We start from the raw sequence: 18158 nt of genomic DNA on the forward strand, positions 1-18158 counted from the left end.
CGGTGAGAGCCCAGGGGAAATGTGCCTGATTCATCCGAGGGTGGCAGCAGTCAGTGCTCGTGTGGCCTCAATCTGCGTCTGCATGAGACCAGCCACTGACTGCATTGCAGCACTAAGCATTTGCGTGGCAGCCGCCTGTGCTACACCGAAGTGCTCCACACTCCTTGCCAGTGATTCAATGGATTCGGGCACCCTTGCCACTGCAGCCATGAGCTCAGTGTGCCTGTGCTCCGCCTGGGTGCTCATTTCAGCAAGGACCCACTCCTCCTCTGCGTCCAGTGCAGCAGGACTCGAATCAATACTCTCCCTCCGGGAAGAAGGCCCCCGAGCTTCCCTACCCCCATCGCGTTGCTGCAACCGCTGGGTCCTGGAGCTTCACCCTCATCAGACCATTCCCCCCTACTCCCCTCCAGGGAAGGCGTGTTCCCAGTGTGGGCATGGGCTGCCTCGGGAGAGGGTGGCGCTGATGCACCGGCTTCCTCTTCCTCCTCGCCTGCAGCTTCACTCCCACTGGCAGCTTGAGGGCCCGTCTCCTCACCTGGTAAATCACCATCTGAAAGCAGGGAGGTACAAGAGTGGCTTTAGCGTGAGGACAGGGTGGCAGCAAGGGAGGCATGAGTGCAACGATTTAGCGATTTGGATTGAAAGTGTCAAAGGCTGGTGTTATGAGGAACAAGTGGAAGGAGAGAGGACAAAAAGGTAATGACCTTACCATTGCTGTCCAGAAAGGGGTCAGCATCTCCAGTGGTGACAGGACCAATCACCCGGCTTGCCACACTCCTGTGGACGCGCTGCTCAAGATCGCTGAGGGGTTGTAGCTGAGGCCGCCCTCCACCGGTCTGTTGCTGCTGTCTCCTATTATGAGACAGCTTGGCCTGCAAGAAAAAGGATGGCATCTGTGTAAATATGCAACCATGGTCTTGCCTGAAATGCCTCCAATGGTTGAATAGCCCTTACTCTATGCAGCCATGGTCTTGCCTGAAATGCCTCCAATGGTTGAATAGCCCTTACTGTATGCAGCCATGGTCTTGCCTGAAATGCCTCCCATGGTTGAATAGCCCTTACTGTATGCAGCCATGGTCTTGCCTGAAATGCCTGCCACAGTTGAATAGCCCTTACTGTATGCAGCCATGGTCTTGCCTGAAATGCCTCCCATAGTTGACTAGCGCTTACTGTATGCCAAGTGTGTTTGATGAAAGGGCCATAGGTGGTGGATGAGTGTTGGGCATTGGGGCTTTTAACACCCTCAGGCCATAAAGTGAGGTTGAGATGGAGGGATAGAGAGGTTTTGAAAAAAAGGCACTCACCCTGACGACCCTAGTGAGGTTGTTGAAATTTTTCCTACATTGGATATGGGTCCTAGGCACCATGCTGCTTGAGGAGACTCTCTGAGCCACCTCCCTCCACACTCTTCTGTACTCACATGGCAAAGGCCTCCTACCACTCTCTGGGTAGAGAATGGATCATCTGTGCTCCACTGCGCCAACCAGAGCCTTCAAGGCCCGCTCGCAGAAGCGCTGTGCTCGCACCCTGGCCCTCTCCATAGTGTTTGGCTGCTAGATTTAGCCACAGGTTGTCCAGGCTGAGATTCAAGGTTCCAATGAGCAGGGTGTGGCTGCAGAGCAAGATCGACCCTCTCCTTTAAGAACTGACCGGCGCCAGTGTGTCTGTGTTCAATCGCTAACTGACAGCACCAGCGCTGCGCCCGCGCTCTGAGGTAGCACCTCGCTCCTCGGCCTTAGCGCCTTAAGAGAGGTGTGTAGCACCTGATTTAGCACTCCAATCACCTCCGGGGCGATAAAAGCCAAGTTTGCTGTCGGAGGCGATAATTAGCGCCAGGCGCTAAACTTTGCGCTCCGCCAATAATGACGCCCCATATGGGGCGATACAAAATTTTTATCCCATAACTAGTAGATCTCCCATTTCGTTGCTCACTCAAGTATCTGCTCAGTGTCTGTTATATTACATAGAATTACATAGAATATACAACACAGAAACATGCCATTCAGCCCAACCAGTCCATGTTGGCGTTTATGCTCTATTCCAGTCTCCTCCTGTCTTTCCTTATCTAACTCTATCAGCACAACTGTCTCCTTCATATGCTTATTTAGCCTCCCCTTAAATTCATCTATACTATTCACCTCAACCATTCCCTGTGGTAGCAAGTTACACATTCCCACCACTCTCTGGATAAAGAAGTTTCTGCAGCATTCCCTATTTGACACGCCTTACCAGTGGCTGACAACGTCTCCAGTGCCCTCAACTTCTTCACCTCAGGCTCCTTCCAGGGACCTGCAGCAGACATTTGTGGCAACTCGCAGTCGGCCACCCACAGATACATCACACAGGTCACCGATGCCTGTTTGACAAGTCAGCCAATTATATCAACTTTGTCACTGATGAAGCCAGTGTGGGCGCTCGTCTTTGCCACTCTGGCTGGCTTCCCATGGGTGCAGGGCATCATCGACTGCACACATGTGGCCATCAGGGCACTCCACATCACCCAGGAGTCTTTGTCAATCTCAAGGACTTCCATTCCTTCATTGTGCAGCTGGTCTGCAACCATAGGAAGATCATCATACATGTGTGCGCAAAATTCCCTGGCAGCTGCCATGACTCTTTCGTCCTTCACCAGTCCACCCTCCCTGAGCTCTTCGCTCCTCCAAACAGACATTCGGGCTGGTTGCTTGGAGACAAGGGCTATCCACTGAAGACGTGGCTCTTGATACCCTTGAGGATTTCAAGTACTGAGGCCCAGGAGAGATACAATGAAAGCCAAATCTCCACCAGATGTGTCATAGAGCAGACAGTAGGCATGCTGGAAATGCACTTCAGATGCCTTGACAGATCTGGAGGAGCCCTTCAGTACGCACCAGCCAGGGTCTCCAGAATCCTCATGGTCTGCTGCACCCTGCACAACATAGCGCAACAGCAAGGATTAGCACTGCATGAGGAGCAAGGCACTCAGGAGGACGAGCAGGAGGAGCATCACCTGAAAGACAGGGAGGAGCAGAAGGAACTGCAGGCCAGATCCCACCAGCACCCGAGCACATTGCTGCCAGGGACAGCCTCATCATGTCCAGATTTACTTAATTTTACAAAGTGCACCCATATGGCTGCCACATGCTGTGCCAGGTGGGCACTGACATGAATCTTGTCATTCATGTGGAAATGACTTATGAAATAATACTGGGTGGCCTGCTGGTGGCGCTGTCCAGGGATAGTATAAATACTCGGGCATGGGCCCAGCTTGCTCAGAACATTCTTTTACAGGAACTAGTGAAGGACACAACTAGATCTCCATGTTGTATAACAGTTGATTGAAGCTTTGTTTAACGCTTATGTCTTGTTTTGCACACTTTGTACAAAAATAATAACTTGCAGGACAACGGAATATTACAGTTTAACTCTTTTATGAAGCATTAGGTCTGTGATCTCAATCATACAGCACAGTGGGGACAAGATGGAGTTAGGACCCCTAGCCTGGGTTTTCCAAATAATAGCAGTCCTTACAGATGCCTGCAGGCCAATGACAACTCAGCATGTGATCACATGTGAATATAATAGGTATCCCTTACAGATGCCTGCGGGCCAATGATAATTCAATATGCAAATGTTACATCCCCTTTCTTTTAAAAGAAAAATGTTATGCCTTACTTTTAAACATTTCTTCTACATAATGTTCTCAGTAGCATCAACATATAAGTAAACTAAGCATTTAACTAGCACTGAAAACATCTCAACGTTTCAATAACGATGTACAGTTTTTTTTTAGGGCAGCGATCCGCCTACACCCTTTGACAGTTCACAAGTCAAGGATAACTCTAGGCTTGACCTCGCGTCCCGACCTTGTGTGGTATGGAACTGAGCATGCTCCTGAATCGGTCAACAATTCTGGTTCAGGTTTAGGTTCAGGGAAGTATGATGTGTTTCGTGTATTGCTCTGTTCATCACACTCTGTTGAACTGATCCTCTCGTCGGAATGACGGTGTTGTTCCTTGGTGTTCAGGAGGTGCCTGCGATTGCGGCGGTACACCTGTCCTTCTGGGGTGCAGATGTGATACGATCGCTCAGTGTCAGCTGGCTGGATGATGACTGCTGGCTTCCAGTAGTCATGCTCCTGGATTCTGACGGATTCTCCATTGTGCAGTGGCGGCAGTAGTCTAGCTGACCTGTCATAGTATCTCTTTTGGTGTTGCTGTCTCTGTACACATTTTGCATGTACTTGCTTGCAGCTGACAACCTCTGGCTGCAGCTGCTGGTTGGTGCTTGGAAGGATTGAGCGAAGTTTGCGGCTCATCAACAGCTGTGCTGGTGACTTGAAGTTGTCAACCGAAGTGTTGCGGTACTCAAGGAGACTGATGTAGGGGCCTCTTTTGTCTGCTTTGGCTTTGTCCATGAGTGTTTTTGCAATCTGGACAGTTTTTTCAGCAATGCCATTACCTTGAGGGTAATGTGGGCTTGATGTGACATGTGTGAAATCCCATGCCTTGGCAAACGACTCAAACTCTTCTGATTTGTATTGGGGGCCATTGTCTGAAACTAAAGTCTCTACCATGCCATGCCTGGCAAAGGCTACCTTTAGCTTGTGGATCACAGCTGCAGATATGGTGCTGTGAAGCTTGTCCAGTTCAAAAAATCTGCTGTAGAAATCAACAGTCACTATGTAGTCCTCGTTGTTCCATGTGAACAGATCCATTGCCACGACCTGCCAGGGCCTGTCTGGGATACGGTGAGGTATCATGGGCTCTTTGAAATTTGATGGGCGGCGTTCTAGACAAATGGAACATTTTCCGACAATGTCCTCAATGTGTTTGCACATTCCGGGCCAAAACATAATGTCACGTGCTCTTTGTTTGCATTTTTCCATGCCCAAATGTCCAGCATGAATTTTTGTCAACGTCTCTTCTCTGAGACTGGTAGGAATGATGATTTTCTCCCCTTTGAAGACGATTCCATTGATTTGAGACAGTTCGTCTCTGTGGTTCCAGAATTCAGATATGCTCTGAAGGCATTTCCTCCTTTCCTCAGGCCATCCTTCATGTATGACTTTGCTCAGCAGTGTGAGTTTTGCATCTTTCTCTGTTCCTGCTCGGACCTCCTTCAGTTTTGAGTCACTCACAGGTAAGCTGTTGTACACCATGTGCACCTGCACATCCATACCTTCACTGAAGCTGCTGTCCTGGTAGCTAAGAGACTTTCTGGAAAGCGTGTCTGTGACAGGAATGTCTTTGCCTGGACGGTGAATGATTGTGAAGTCATACTTCTGTAGCTGAAGGATCATTCTCTGTAACCTTGGTGGGGCTGCGGCTAGTGGTTTCCTCATGATTGACTCAAGGGGCTTGTGGTCGGATTCCATAATGACTTGTCGGCCATAGACGTACTGGTGGAAACGCTTACATCCAAACAGAATTGCATACAGCTCTTTCTCGATTTGAGCATAGTTGATTTCACTGTCTGTGAGAGGTCTGGAAGTGTAGCCGATGGGCTTTCCTTCTTGCAGTAATACTGCGCCTAGTCTGTACTTTGATGCATCCACTTGTAGTCTGAGCTCTTTGTTGGGGTCGAAGTAGGCAAGAACTGGTCCTGGTTCTCTGGTGGTTAGGTCTTTCATTTTCTGAAATGCTGCGTCATGTTGTTTGTCCCATGGAACTCATTGGATTGTTTGAGCAACTGACGCATGGGTGCGTTGATTTCGGAGAGGCTCGGGGCAAACTTGGCTAAGTAGTTAACCATGCCTCGTACTGTCTCTAGCTCTGCGCGTTTCTTCGGCGGCTCCATCTTCTTGATGGCGGAGATTTTTTCTGGATCCGGCTGAATGCCATCAGTTGAGAGGCGATGCCCGAAATAACTGATCTCGGTGGATCCGATTATGCTTTTCTCGGAGTTGAGCTGGATACCTTTCTCCCGTGATCTTTGTAGCATCGCACGGAGGTTCCTGTCATGTTTCTCTCTATTCCTGCCATAGATGAGGATGTCATCTACAATTGCGACTACTCCATCGAGGCCTTCATAGGTTTCGTCAATCTTCCGCTGGAATTCATCCTGAGCTGAGATAAGACCAAATGGTAAACGCAGAAATCGGTAGCGTCCAAATGGTGTGTTGAACGTTGTTAGCTTAGATGACTCTTCCGTGAGATTGATAGTCCAGTATCCTGATCGTGCGTCCATTACACTGAAGTAACGTGCTCCCACTAGCTTGGGTATGATGTCTTCTAGCATTGGTAGAGGGTAGCGAGGGTGTTTGATAGCCTTGTTCAAATCTCTGGGGTCGAGACGGACTCTGAGCTTGCCTGTACGTGGTTTCTCAACCATTACTAACGCGTTGACCCACTCTGTCGGTTCTGTTTCCCGGACGATGATTTCTGTATTCTCCATGCTCTGCAGCTCCTCCTTCAGGTGACTATGTAGAGCAAGGGGTATCCTTCTCGGTGGGCAAACCACAGTGGTTGCTGCTGGGTCAAGGTGAATAGTGCATTCACCTGGGAATAGTCTGATTCCATTGAAAGCGTCAGCAAACTCCTCCATGACTGTCTGCTTTTCCACTGGTGCTGTCAATGATAGCACTAGCTTGATGAGATCCATGTCTAAACATGCCTTTAGACCTAGCACTGGAGGTGCTTGAGTGTCAACAATGTAAAAGTCCAATATCATGTCGCTTTCTTTGTACTTGGATTTCATCACGCATGTGCCTTTTACAATGAGCTGCTCACCCCCATAGCTGGTCAGTCTGCATGAGGTGGGCTGTAGCTCACACTCATCCTTCAAGCTGTGATACTCCCTCAGAGGAATTACATTAACCTGAGCTCCAGTGTCTAGTTTAAACTTAAGCTCTTTGCCCTGTTATCCTATCTCAATATCGGCAAAGGCTTGCTCAGTCTCTGAAATCTGTTTTTTCTGTGACACAGAATCAATAAACAGTTCCTCTGCATTTGGCTCTCTATCTGGCATTTGGCTGTCACTCACTGTGTGTGCTGCTTCTCAAAAAACAGTCCTGCAAACTTTAGCAAAGTGGTTCCATTTACCACATTTAGCACATTGCCTTCCTTTGGCTGGGCATTGCACCTTTTCTCCTTGCCAGTTGTTTCCACAATATCCACAGTTTTTGAAGCATTTTATGTCTGTGTCGCTCATTTTTAGAACTCTCTTTCTGTTCTGAAACACGCTCTCTGGTCGGTGTTCTTTGGTGTGTGCCTATTAACTGCATGCACTGTCTGTTTACTTGAGCTGCTCGTGGCACCAGTTATGGTTTTCAACTGTGCTTGGGCTATCTCGTGCGATCTAGCTATTTCCATTGCTTTGTCCAGCGTTAGCCCGGACCCAACATTCAAAAGTTTCTCTCTCACTTTAGCTGAATGTATTCCAAACACGATGCGGTCTCTGACCATCTCATCTTTATCGGCATATTCACATCTTTTACCAGCAGTTTTAACTCAGTCATGAACTGTTCAAACGACTCACTAGCTCCTTGTACTTTCTCCTGAAACTTGTACCTAGCGAATAACGTATTTGTCTTGGGCATCACATATGATTCAAAATGGTCAAAATAACTTTTCAGTACAACAGAAAATGCTGGAATAACTCAGCAGGTCAGGCAACATCCGTGGAAAGAAATTTGAGTTGAAGTTTCCGGTCGAAACCCTTTTTCAATACTGGAAAGAAAAGAAAATAGATCGAAGGCAGGTCTGCGATCAAACAAAAGAAGTAAAAGAGACAATAAAAGGTATTTGAAACCAGACGAGATGGTAATAGGCCAGTGGAGACAAAAGACAGCCTACTGCCATCTCGCCTGGTTTCGAATACCTTTTATTGTCTCGTTTACTTCTTTTGTTCGATCGCAGCCCTGCCTTCGATCTATTTTATTTTCTTTCCAATTTTGAAAAAGGGTTTCGACCCGAAACGTCAACTCAAATTTCTCTCCACGGATGTTGCCTAACCTGCTGAGTTTTTCCAGCATTTTCTGTTGTTATTTCAGATTTCCAGCATCTGCAGTATTTTGCTATCTAACTTTTCAGTGCCTTTGCTCATCCGCAGTGAAAGACCATGTGTTAAAAATGTCTCTCCCTTTTTCTCCGATCCACAGGAGTAGGTAGCTGCATCTTTCTTCCTCCCCTTTGCTTTTCAATGGACCCGAGACAATCAACTGCACATGTTGCTTGAACTTGCACCATTCTCTATGTAAGTTCAAAGATTCCCAATCCATTCGAGGCAAGGGAGCTCCAACGATGTCCATTTCAAATCCCTGTTCTGACACCATGTCTTGTTTTGCACACATTGTACAAAAATAATAACTTGCAGGACAACGGAGTATTACAGTTTAACTCTTTTATGAAGCATTAGGTCTGTGATCTCAATCATACAGCACAGTGGGGACAAGATGGAGTTAGGACCCCTAGCCTGGGTCTTCCAAACAATAGCAGTCCTTACAGATGCCTGCAGGCCAATGACAACTCAGCATGTGATCACATGTGAATATAGAGGTAGACTATCCTTTATCCGAAAACCTCAGGACTAGCCGTGTTTCGGTTTTCGGAAAATTTCAGATTTCGGAAGGTATTTTATAAGACTGGGAAATTTGTCGGGGGTGGGTCCGCGGGGGGGGGGGTCGGCGGGAGTCCGCGGGGGGGTCGGCGGGAGTTGGGGTCGGCGGGGGTCCGCGGGGGGGTCGGCGGGGGTCGGGGTCCGCGGGGGGGTCCGCGGGGGGTCGTCGGCGGGGGTCGGGGTCGTGCGCCACTCTGGTCATGTCGTGCGCACGACTTACGCTGAACGAAAAAACCTTCGGTTTTTAGAGGGTTTCGGTTTTTGGAAGTTCGGATAAAAGGTAGTCTACCTGTAATAGGTATTCCTTACAGATGCCTGCGGGCCAATGATAATTCAAGATGCAAATGTTACAGCTTAGATCAAGTGCCTAGTAGTTTTCTTACGTTAGGCACCACCCCACAGCATCACCATAAAGAATCCCTGCAATGACCAGGCCATTCCTTTCACAATGACCACCATTGCTGGAGGTACCATTATGTCTCACCATTCTCTGCAACTCACTAAGCCACTTCCAAAGGTGCACACAAACGTGTCCAAGATGGGAAAGTGGTGAAAGTAAAGATTTTAATGGTTGACAATACATTAATAGAAAATTGACATTAACATTGACTAAAACAATCAAGTGGCTACCCTTGTGAATCTACTAATGGTCCATCTTTTTCTTCTGTGTGCTTCTACGAGGTGCTACCCCTGTGGCTTCAGCGGAGGTAGAGGAACCTGCTCACTTCCCTGCTGTGACTGCTTAGACACTCTTGATGGACGCCCTCTGGGTTTTGGAGCCTGTGATGGCCCCGCCAAAGTTTGCTCCTCCTGCGATTGTGCAGGGGCAGACTCGGCCATTGCGATCCGAGGAGCTATCTGGGGCTTTGACTGAGGGGGTGGCAATGGGGGAGAAGTGTGAGTGCTTTGTGAGGAGCCTCCACTTCCATGTCTCCTCTCACTATCAGCCCTCTCATGGGCCACCCGCACTTCCCTGCTAGCAAAGAGCTGGAGGGCACCTTGCTGCACAGCAGTGGGGCCATGAGGACTCACATCTACACTGACATCCCTCCTAGAGAGGAGGTCTATGAGCCTCTGCCATCTATGCTCCATAGATAGCCATCTATCCTCCATAGATGGCCATCTATTCTCCATAAATATCATATGCTCCTGCGGGTGGTGCATTAGCTGCTCCATGCAGGTGGCCATCCTATCCATAGAAGAGCCGAAAGTCACCATCGCCTGTGACACGGTGGTGCTCATGATGAACTCCTCCATTCTCTGAACATTTCCAGACATCGTGGTCACAAAACCTGTCAGTGCCTCCTGCACTTCTTCCTGCACCTCCAGGAACGCCCTCTTTCTGGATGGCCCCCAAGGTTCAGTGTCTGCATGCAGCAGAGCAGAGCTGGGAGAGTCCTGCACCCTCCAGCGAGGAGACTCCACTGCTGTCCCTGTCTCCACCATCTGCTCTTGCTCACTTGTGACTTGTGATGGACCAGGTGACAACACTACTCTACCTCACATGGTATCTACCGAGGTGTGCGTACCTGTGCTGGTGCTGGGTGCGCTCATATCTGGTGATGCTGCACCCTCAGAGGCTGGAGGCTCCTCTGAGGAGTCATTTTCCTCTTCCTCCTGGACAGTGCGGGGCGGGGGGAGTGGGGGGGCTCTTGATGGACCTGTGGGAGAGTAAAGAGATGAGTTGATATACCATATAAAGAATGGGTACTCATACCATTATGCACATGATGACCATTCAGTGGCTGATGACACCAGTCCCCATATGAGTGACTGATGTATGCCATGTAGCTGTATGACATTTATTTCTGTCACCAGGTTGCTGAGATGTCCCCCTCTCTCCGCCTCCCACCTCCAGCTGCTTGGTCACTCCCAAGACTTCCAAGATAGCCTAATCTGCTGTTGTGAGGGTGGCAAATGATGGAGGCCCACCTCCAGTTCTCTCCCTCTCCCTCTTATTGTGCACTTTCTTCTTCTCCAAGGAGGGGAAGAAGAGAAGGCTGAGTGCGAGTGATGGAATGAGTGTAAGGAATGGATGGGTTATATCTTTAGAGGGAGATTATGATGGAGTGAAGTGACAATGCCAAGTGGCCTCCTTGTATGTTGTTACTTAGTATGCTTGAATTAGGATGAGGGTGAGTGTGAGGGGTGGTTAGTAAGATGGGGATGTGATAATGTAGATAGAGAGAGAGGGATGGGTGGACGTGCAAGGTATGTGGGTGTGAGTAAGGATGTGCAGGAGTAGGGTTGGGAAGGCAGAGTGATGGGGATGTGATGAGAGGCACAGCATGATGAAGTTGAGTGGGTACTTGGTACTCACCTTTCCAGATCATTGAAACGTTTGCGCCACAGCACCCAGGTCCTCCTGAACACATCCTTGCTGTTGACCTCCTCTTCAATTTGGAGCCAGGCTCTTTTTGTCTACTGCGGAGGTCTCTTCCGCCCATTGGAAGGGAAGAGGACCTCCCTGCGTGCTTTGACTCCCTCCACAGGCATATGGAGGGAGTCATCGGAGAAACTTGGTACAGCGCTCTGCCTCTGTGCAGCCATCTCTCCAACTGTTTGGAGCAATGAAAACCTCCAGTGTGCGGCCTGCACACTCCTCGATGAATCTTCAAATGCAATATGGCCATGGCTCCTTTAAATATACCGGTTGAAAACACGCCATTGAAGATGTCATCAAACCCGTGTCATTTATTAGAGCCGGGTATCGCGCAGAACTGGCTTAATAGGTCCCATTAGCGCAAAGTCAATTTCTGCAGCGGGATGGAAGCAACAACGGGGTTGCGGCTCAGCACGCCGACTGCTCACACCCGACCCGCCCATCCTGTCTGCCTCGAGCTGTGGCAAAAAATATTCACTGTAAATGTAACTTCCAATGCCACCCGCATGTCGGTACAGTGCCCGTAAAGTGCCCGAAGGATTTCTTCAAGATTCGTGGCGGAAAGTCTTTGTAAACTAGCTGAAATGGAGTTTAGTTCGAAAACTGTCCACACAAAATGAAATCTGTAGTGCAGCTGAATGCTGGGAAATGGAGCTAATTCCAAGCTTTTCACCATGGAAGTTCACAGATAATTTGGCCGTATAAACTTTCTTAGCTAAAAGTCATCAAGCAATTAAAGCCATACACTGTCCTAAGTTAAGTGTTTATATTACTAGTATACAAAGACATGGGCCCCGATATTAACAGGGAGGCATATTGCGACATCTATAGGAGGGCAATGCCTGATTTGATGCCACGACTGCTAATTTGGACATTCTTGCTCTCCATTACGCTGTGTCCTAACCACGCACAGAAAAGTATGCGTGAAGCAGCCCTGCAGAAATGCTGTCAGAGCTTCTTAAAGGGATACACGAGTCTTTCAGGTAAGTTTGGATTTCAGCTTTTAGACATTTTTATAACTTATTGAAGTAGTTGCTTGGTGCAATAGATTTAAAACATTGTTAAATAGTGCAGGGAGTGCTGCTGGATGTTTGCAAAGCTTTGGAGGTTAAAGGCAGAAGACAGAAAATGCTGGAAATAGTCAGCATGTTAGGCACCATCCGTGGAGAGAGAAACAGAGTTAATGGCCCAGAAATTCGGGTCTCCACGGGTGAGTACGCACGGGGTACTCGCCCATAAGCCCAATGGAAGTGCCGGTTTCCTGCATGCACTGCGCATGCGCGGGAAACCGGCACTTCCGTTTCCCTGAAAGCAGGGGCTCAGAGGTCGAACACATGCGTGGGAGAGGCTGCACCTGCGCATTGAACTTTGTTTTTTTTTACAGGTTTTCCCGGGAGGGTAAGTCTCCAGAAGTTAGACATATAAAAAGCAGGCATAAGGCCTGCTTTTCACGAGGTAAGTGGTGAATTAATTAAAATTAAAACATTTTTTCCACAGGTTTATTATTTTTAAATACTTTAAAGCCTCACAGCGCCAGGGACCCGGGTTCGAATCCGGCCTCGGGCGACTGTCTGTGTGGAGTTTGCACATTCTCCCCATGTTTGCGTGGGTTTTCTCCGGTTGCTCCGGTTTCCTCCCACAGTCCAAAGATGTGCGGGTTAGGTTGATTGGCTATGATAAATTGACCCTTAGTGTTAGGGGGATTAAATACATGGGGTTACGGTGATAGGGTGGGATATGTGTTGGTGTAGGGGTTACGGGGATCGGGTGGGATATGTGTCGGTGCAGGCTCGATGGGCCGAAATGGCCTCTATCTGCATTGTGGGGTTTCTGTGATTCTGTGATTCTGTGAAAGGTCTGGAGGAGCCACTAAGAGACTCAGAACATTTGAGAATAATCTCTTTAACTGCATTGTAGTGCAGCCACGTACTGCACCTTTAAAATGTTTGTTAACTATACTGTATGTACCTTCCTATACTCTGCGTGATGATGTCATGACGCCGATCACGTGACTGCCAGTGGCGCGAAGAACGCGATGACATCATGACGTCAGTTTCCAGAACCTTCCAGTAGTCTTCGAGTGCCTTGCAGCCTGAACAGACCTGTATACATCTTCTCCTGTAGTTTACTAGTTAACCTCGTTGTTATTAAACTTTGTTCTTTTGATTTACTGAGTTGAACTGCAATTATTCAGATAGGAACTACCGTTCCTACATTGGTGAGCCTGATCTCATCGAACAACTTTCGCTGAGATTCAAGAATGAACACGAACGCCGTCGCCCTCAAACTTCCACAGTTCTGGGAACAGCCATCAGCATGGTTCTTCCAGGCAGAAGCCCAGTTCTCACTCCGAGAGATTACAGCGGATTCGACCCGTTATTTTCACGTGGTCTCTGCTCTCGACAGCACCACGGCCTCGTGGGTCGGCAGCCTCCTGGGCAATCCACCAGAACGGGGCAAGTATGAGGCTCTTAAAAGTCGTTTGCTACAGGTGTTTGGTCTCAATAAGTTGGAGCGCGCACGCAGGCTTATTGCTATGCCCGGCTTCGGGGACTCAAAACCTTCTGAACTGATGAGCCAGATGCTCACTCTTTTGGGTTCGGAGCCCCAATGTTTTTTGTTCCGCGAACTTTTCCTTAACCAGCTACCAGAACCGATTCAGACGGCCCTGGCCAATTCTCCGATCACGGACTGTGTAGAACTTGCGGCTGAGGCAGACAAGTTTTTTACTGTTGCGCAGCAGTATTGTGCAGCCACGAGGCGCCCTTCACCCACGCGGGCACAGCCCAGCCCTCCTTCTGCAGGCTGGTGTGCACACCATGCCCGTTTTGGCACCAAAGCTCGATGCTGCCGCCCGCCCTGCAGTTTCTCGCCAAAAAAAAAAACTTCACCAAGCCCGCGCCCTTCGGCAAAAACCGACTGGGTCTAAAAAAAACGTCCACTTCACCATGGCGGTTGGTTCGGCGGTAAAGCTGCTGTACATCACGGATTCCATGACAGGGCGACGATTTTTGTGCGACACTGGATCCCAGTGCAGTATTCTGCCAGCTTCAAGGCTAGATCTGCAATCCGGCGGGCGCGGTCTACCCCTCGAGGCAGCTAATGGCGCGGATATCCGCACGTTCGGAAAACGGACAGTCAATTTAACCTTCAGCGGTCAGAGATTTGTTTGGGACTTTACTGTTGCTAAAGTTTCGCAGGCTATCCTGGGGGCCGATTTTTTCTGCTCCAATGGCTTTCTGGTCGACGTCCAACACTGCCGACTCATAAATGCATCCACCTTCCACGCACTGCTGTGCCATCGCAGCACCACCATGTCCTGGTCGATTGCCTGTACGCTTGCAGCACAGGACTGGTTTACGCGCCTGCTCGGGGAGTTTCCAGAGCTCACCAGGCCTACTTTTTTGGCAGCAGTCACGAGGCACGGAGTGGTGCATCACATCACGATGAAAGGACCGCCGGTTTATGCCCGGGCATGTCGGTTGGAACCAGGTAAGCTTGCAGCGGCAAAAGCCGAGTTTCACACCATGGAATGCCTCGGGATTGTCCAACGCTCCAATAGCCCTTGGTCCTCCCCACTGCATATCATCCCCAAACCAGGCGGTGGCTGGCGACCTTGCGGGGATTACCGACGTCTAAATGAAGCCACTACACCGGACAGGTATCCAATACCTCATATTCAGGACTTTTCGGCCCATCTGGCTGGCAACTCTGTTTTCTCCAAGGTGGATCTCATCCGCGGTTACCACCAAGTCCCTGTACACCCGCAAGATGTCCCCAAAACGGCGGTCATCACATCGTTCGGACTTTTTGAATTCCTCCGAATGCCTTTCGGGTTGAAAAATGCAGCGCAGGCCTTCCAACGGCTCAAGGACTCTGTGTTACGAGATTTGCCCTTTCTTTTTGTTTACTTGGATGACATTCTCATCACCAGTAGAGATTCGCAGGAACACCTACAGCATTTGCGCACACTTTTTGCCCATCTCAGCCAGCACGGCCTCATCATCAACCCCGCCAAATGCCAGTTTGGATTATCCAGCATCGATTTCCTGGGACACAAGATCACTTCGGACGGCGCCGTCCCACTAGCTACCAAGGTAGAGGCAGTTGCAGCATTCCCACGGCTTCACACAGTCAAATCCCTGCAAGAGTTTCTGGGGATGGTGAATTTCTATCACCGGTTCGTCCCCAAGGCAGCCCAGTTGATGCAGCCGCTGTACGAAGCGCTCAAAGGGAAGTCGGGAAAGGACGCTATCACTTGGACGCCGCCGATGGACCAGGCGTTCCTTAACACCAAGGCGGCGTTGGCAGATGCAACCATGCTTGCTCACCCGTTACTGGGCGCGATCATCGCCCTCACTACAGATGCCTCCGATTATGCTATCGGGGCAGTTCAAGAGCAATGGGTCGATGGTGCATGGCAGCCGTTAGCATTCTTCAGCCACCAGCTTTGCAAGAACGAGCAAAAATATAGCACTTTCAACAGGGAGTTGTTGGCCCTGTTTTTAGCCGTCCGACACTTCCGTTTTCTCCTAGAAGGGCGTCCGTTTACTGCATTCGTGGACCACAAGCCACTTACGTTCGCAATGGCAAAAACGACAGAGCCTTGGTCAGCCCGCCAGCAGCGCCACCTCACCTTTATATCCGAGTTTACAACAGATCTAAGGCACGTGTCCGGCAAAGATAATCTCGTGGCCGATTGTCTCTCCCATTCTCCAGCCCAGGCAGTCCACCTGGGTATCGATTTCGTTGGGTTGGCAAAAGAGCAGCTGGCAGATCCCGAAGTACAGGCATACCGGACCACGCCTTCCAGTTGGCAGGTGGCTGATGTTAAGTTCCAGGCGGCGGGAACCACGCTTTTGTGTGACACATCCATGGGAGTGCCCAGGCCCATTGTGCCGTTGGAATGGCGTAAGAAAATTTTCCAGGCCATACATGGTTTATCGCACCCAGGGATGCATGCTTCACAATGGCTAATGTCCCATAAATTTGTCTGGAAAGGAATGCATTTGGACGTCCGGGACTGGACAAAGCATTGCGTGGATTGTCAAAAAGCAAAAGTTAATCGCCATGTCAAAGCTCCACTGGCCGAATTTCCGGTGCCAGAACGCCGTTTCGACCACGGACACGTGGACTTAGTGGGTCCTCTTCCCATTTCGCGAGGTTTCACACATCTCCTGACGGTAGTGGACCATACCACCAGGTGGCCAGAGGCGATCCCATTGAGTGCTACTACTGCATCAGACGTCTCCAGGGCATTCGTTTCATCGTTGGTAGCTCGGTTCGGGGTACCATCCGACATCTCCTCTGACAGAGGCCCACAATTTACGTCAGAGTTGTGGACAGCAGTCGCGCAAGATTTGGGTGCCAAGCTGCACCGCACCACCGCATACCATCCGCAAGCAAATGGCCTGTGCGAGCGGTTCCATCGGTCGCTCAAGGCGTCGCTCCGGGCCAGCTTGCGTGGTTCCAACTGGGTGGACAGGCTCCCCTGGGTGTTACTAGGCCTTCGAACAGCCCCCAAGGATGATCTCCAGTCTTCATCGGCCGAGTTAGTCTACGGCCAGCCACTTTGGGTACCAGGTGACTTTATCCCTTCACACACGGAATCGTGGTCTGCGGCTCAGCAGCTCCTCCAGCATCAGGAGGTGGCCAAGAATTTCCTGCCTATTCCAACCTCGAATCACAACCTACAGAGGCCTCACGTCTCGGCAGAGCTCATGAGCTCTGAGTATGTTTTTATTCGGCAGGACGCTCACAGAGGCCTGTTAAAACCACCTTATGCTGGACCATTTCGTGTCATCTCATCGGGTGAAAAATTTTTCACGGTGGACGTCAGTGGCAAACCAGATACCATCTCTATCGACCGACTTAAACCGGCCCATCTCGATCGAAGTGAACCAGTCGTTGCTGCTCAACCGCCTCGCCGTGGTTGACCTCCGTTGACCGCCGGACCAGCTCGGCACCAGCCCGCCAGTGAAGCCTGCATCGGTTTCCATGTCGCCTACACTATCACCTCTTGTTTCCTCCACGCCTGTCGTGCCGCTCCAGACGCAGCCAAGAACCGACTCGTCCTTCAATGCTCCATTCCCGCTGCCTGAGTTTCGCCGTCGCTCGACCAGGCTTATCAAGCCTCCTGTTCTTTTGACACTGTCTGTTAAAGAGCATTCTGGGGGGGGCGCCTGTGGCGGAGCCACTAAGAGACTTAGAACATTTGAGAATAATCTCTTTAACTGCATTGTAGTGTAGCCACGTACTGCACCTTTAAACTGTTTGTTAACTATACTGTATGTACCTTCCTATACTCTGCGTGATGACGTCATGACGCCGATCACGTACCGCCAGTGGCGCGAAGAACGCGATGACGTCATGACGTCAGTTTCCAGAACCTTCCAGTAGTCTTCGAGTGCCTTGCAGCCTGAAAAGACCTTTATACATCTTCTCCTGTAGTTTACTAGTTAACATCGTTGTTATTAAACTTTGTTGTTTTGATTTACTGAGTTGAACTGCAATTATTCAGATAGGAACTACCGTTCCTACAAAAGTTAAGTTTATTTTTAGCACTGTTAGAAAATAAAATTATTTTTTTCAAAAAATTTAAATTATTGTTTAAAATAGTTATTTCATGCAATTTATAAAAAATGTGATTTTTAAAAAAATTTATTTGAAGATTTGGTGATGTTATGGGGCCCGTAGTATTTCGAAGTTTGACAGGTCTTCCTGTCAGACTTATGAATGGAGCATTCCCTGCTTCGATTGGCTCCCCATGGCCCACGTGATCCCAGGGGACGCATCGAACTAACTGCGCCCCTGGGATACGCATGCACTGCGCGCCGGCATCTGGAGCAGGCCCCGGATTGGAATTCCACGGGAGCCCACAGCTCAACGGCCGGCGCGCAAGGTAAGTGCAGGTCGGGGGTTTGCACCCGTGGGAAGCCCCCGACCCGAATTTCTGGGCCCATGTCTGAGGTCAAGATGCTGTCTGATCTGCTGAATATTTCCAGCATTTTCTGTTTTTTTTTCAGATTTCCAGCATCCGCAGTATTTTGCCTTTAAGAAGACCATTTGCTCACAATCCTGGGGGACACATGGAGATGAAGCAGAGGCAGCAAAGGGGACAAGCTGCTCCCAGAGGGATGAGTATTGGAAGCCTCCCCGCCCCCGCCCCGCCGGGATCTGGGATCATAACCCTTCCCAGGACCCGGACCCCCTCCCACGTTTCGGCAAACACAGC

General features: G+C 49.6%; 1 pseudogene; it reads right to left on the bottom strand.

Moving 5' to 3' along the window:
• Positions 1-16923, bottom strand: part of LOC147124927 (uncharacterized) — a 164473-nt pseudogene extending 147550 nt beyond the window's left edge.
• Positions 16924-18158: the final 1235 nt, after the last annotated feature.

Source organism: Somniosus microcephalus, chromosome 1 (genome assembly GCF_052327205.1).
Source record: "Somniosus microcephalus isolate GS21.2 chromosome 1, FLI_Smic_1.0, whole genome shotgun sequence".
Taxonomy (NCBI): Eukaryota; Metazoa; Chordata; class Chondrichthyes; order Squaliformes; family Somniosidae; genus Somniosus; species Somniosus microcephalus.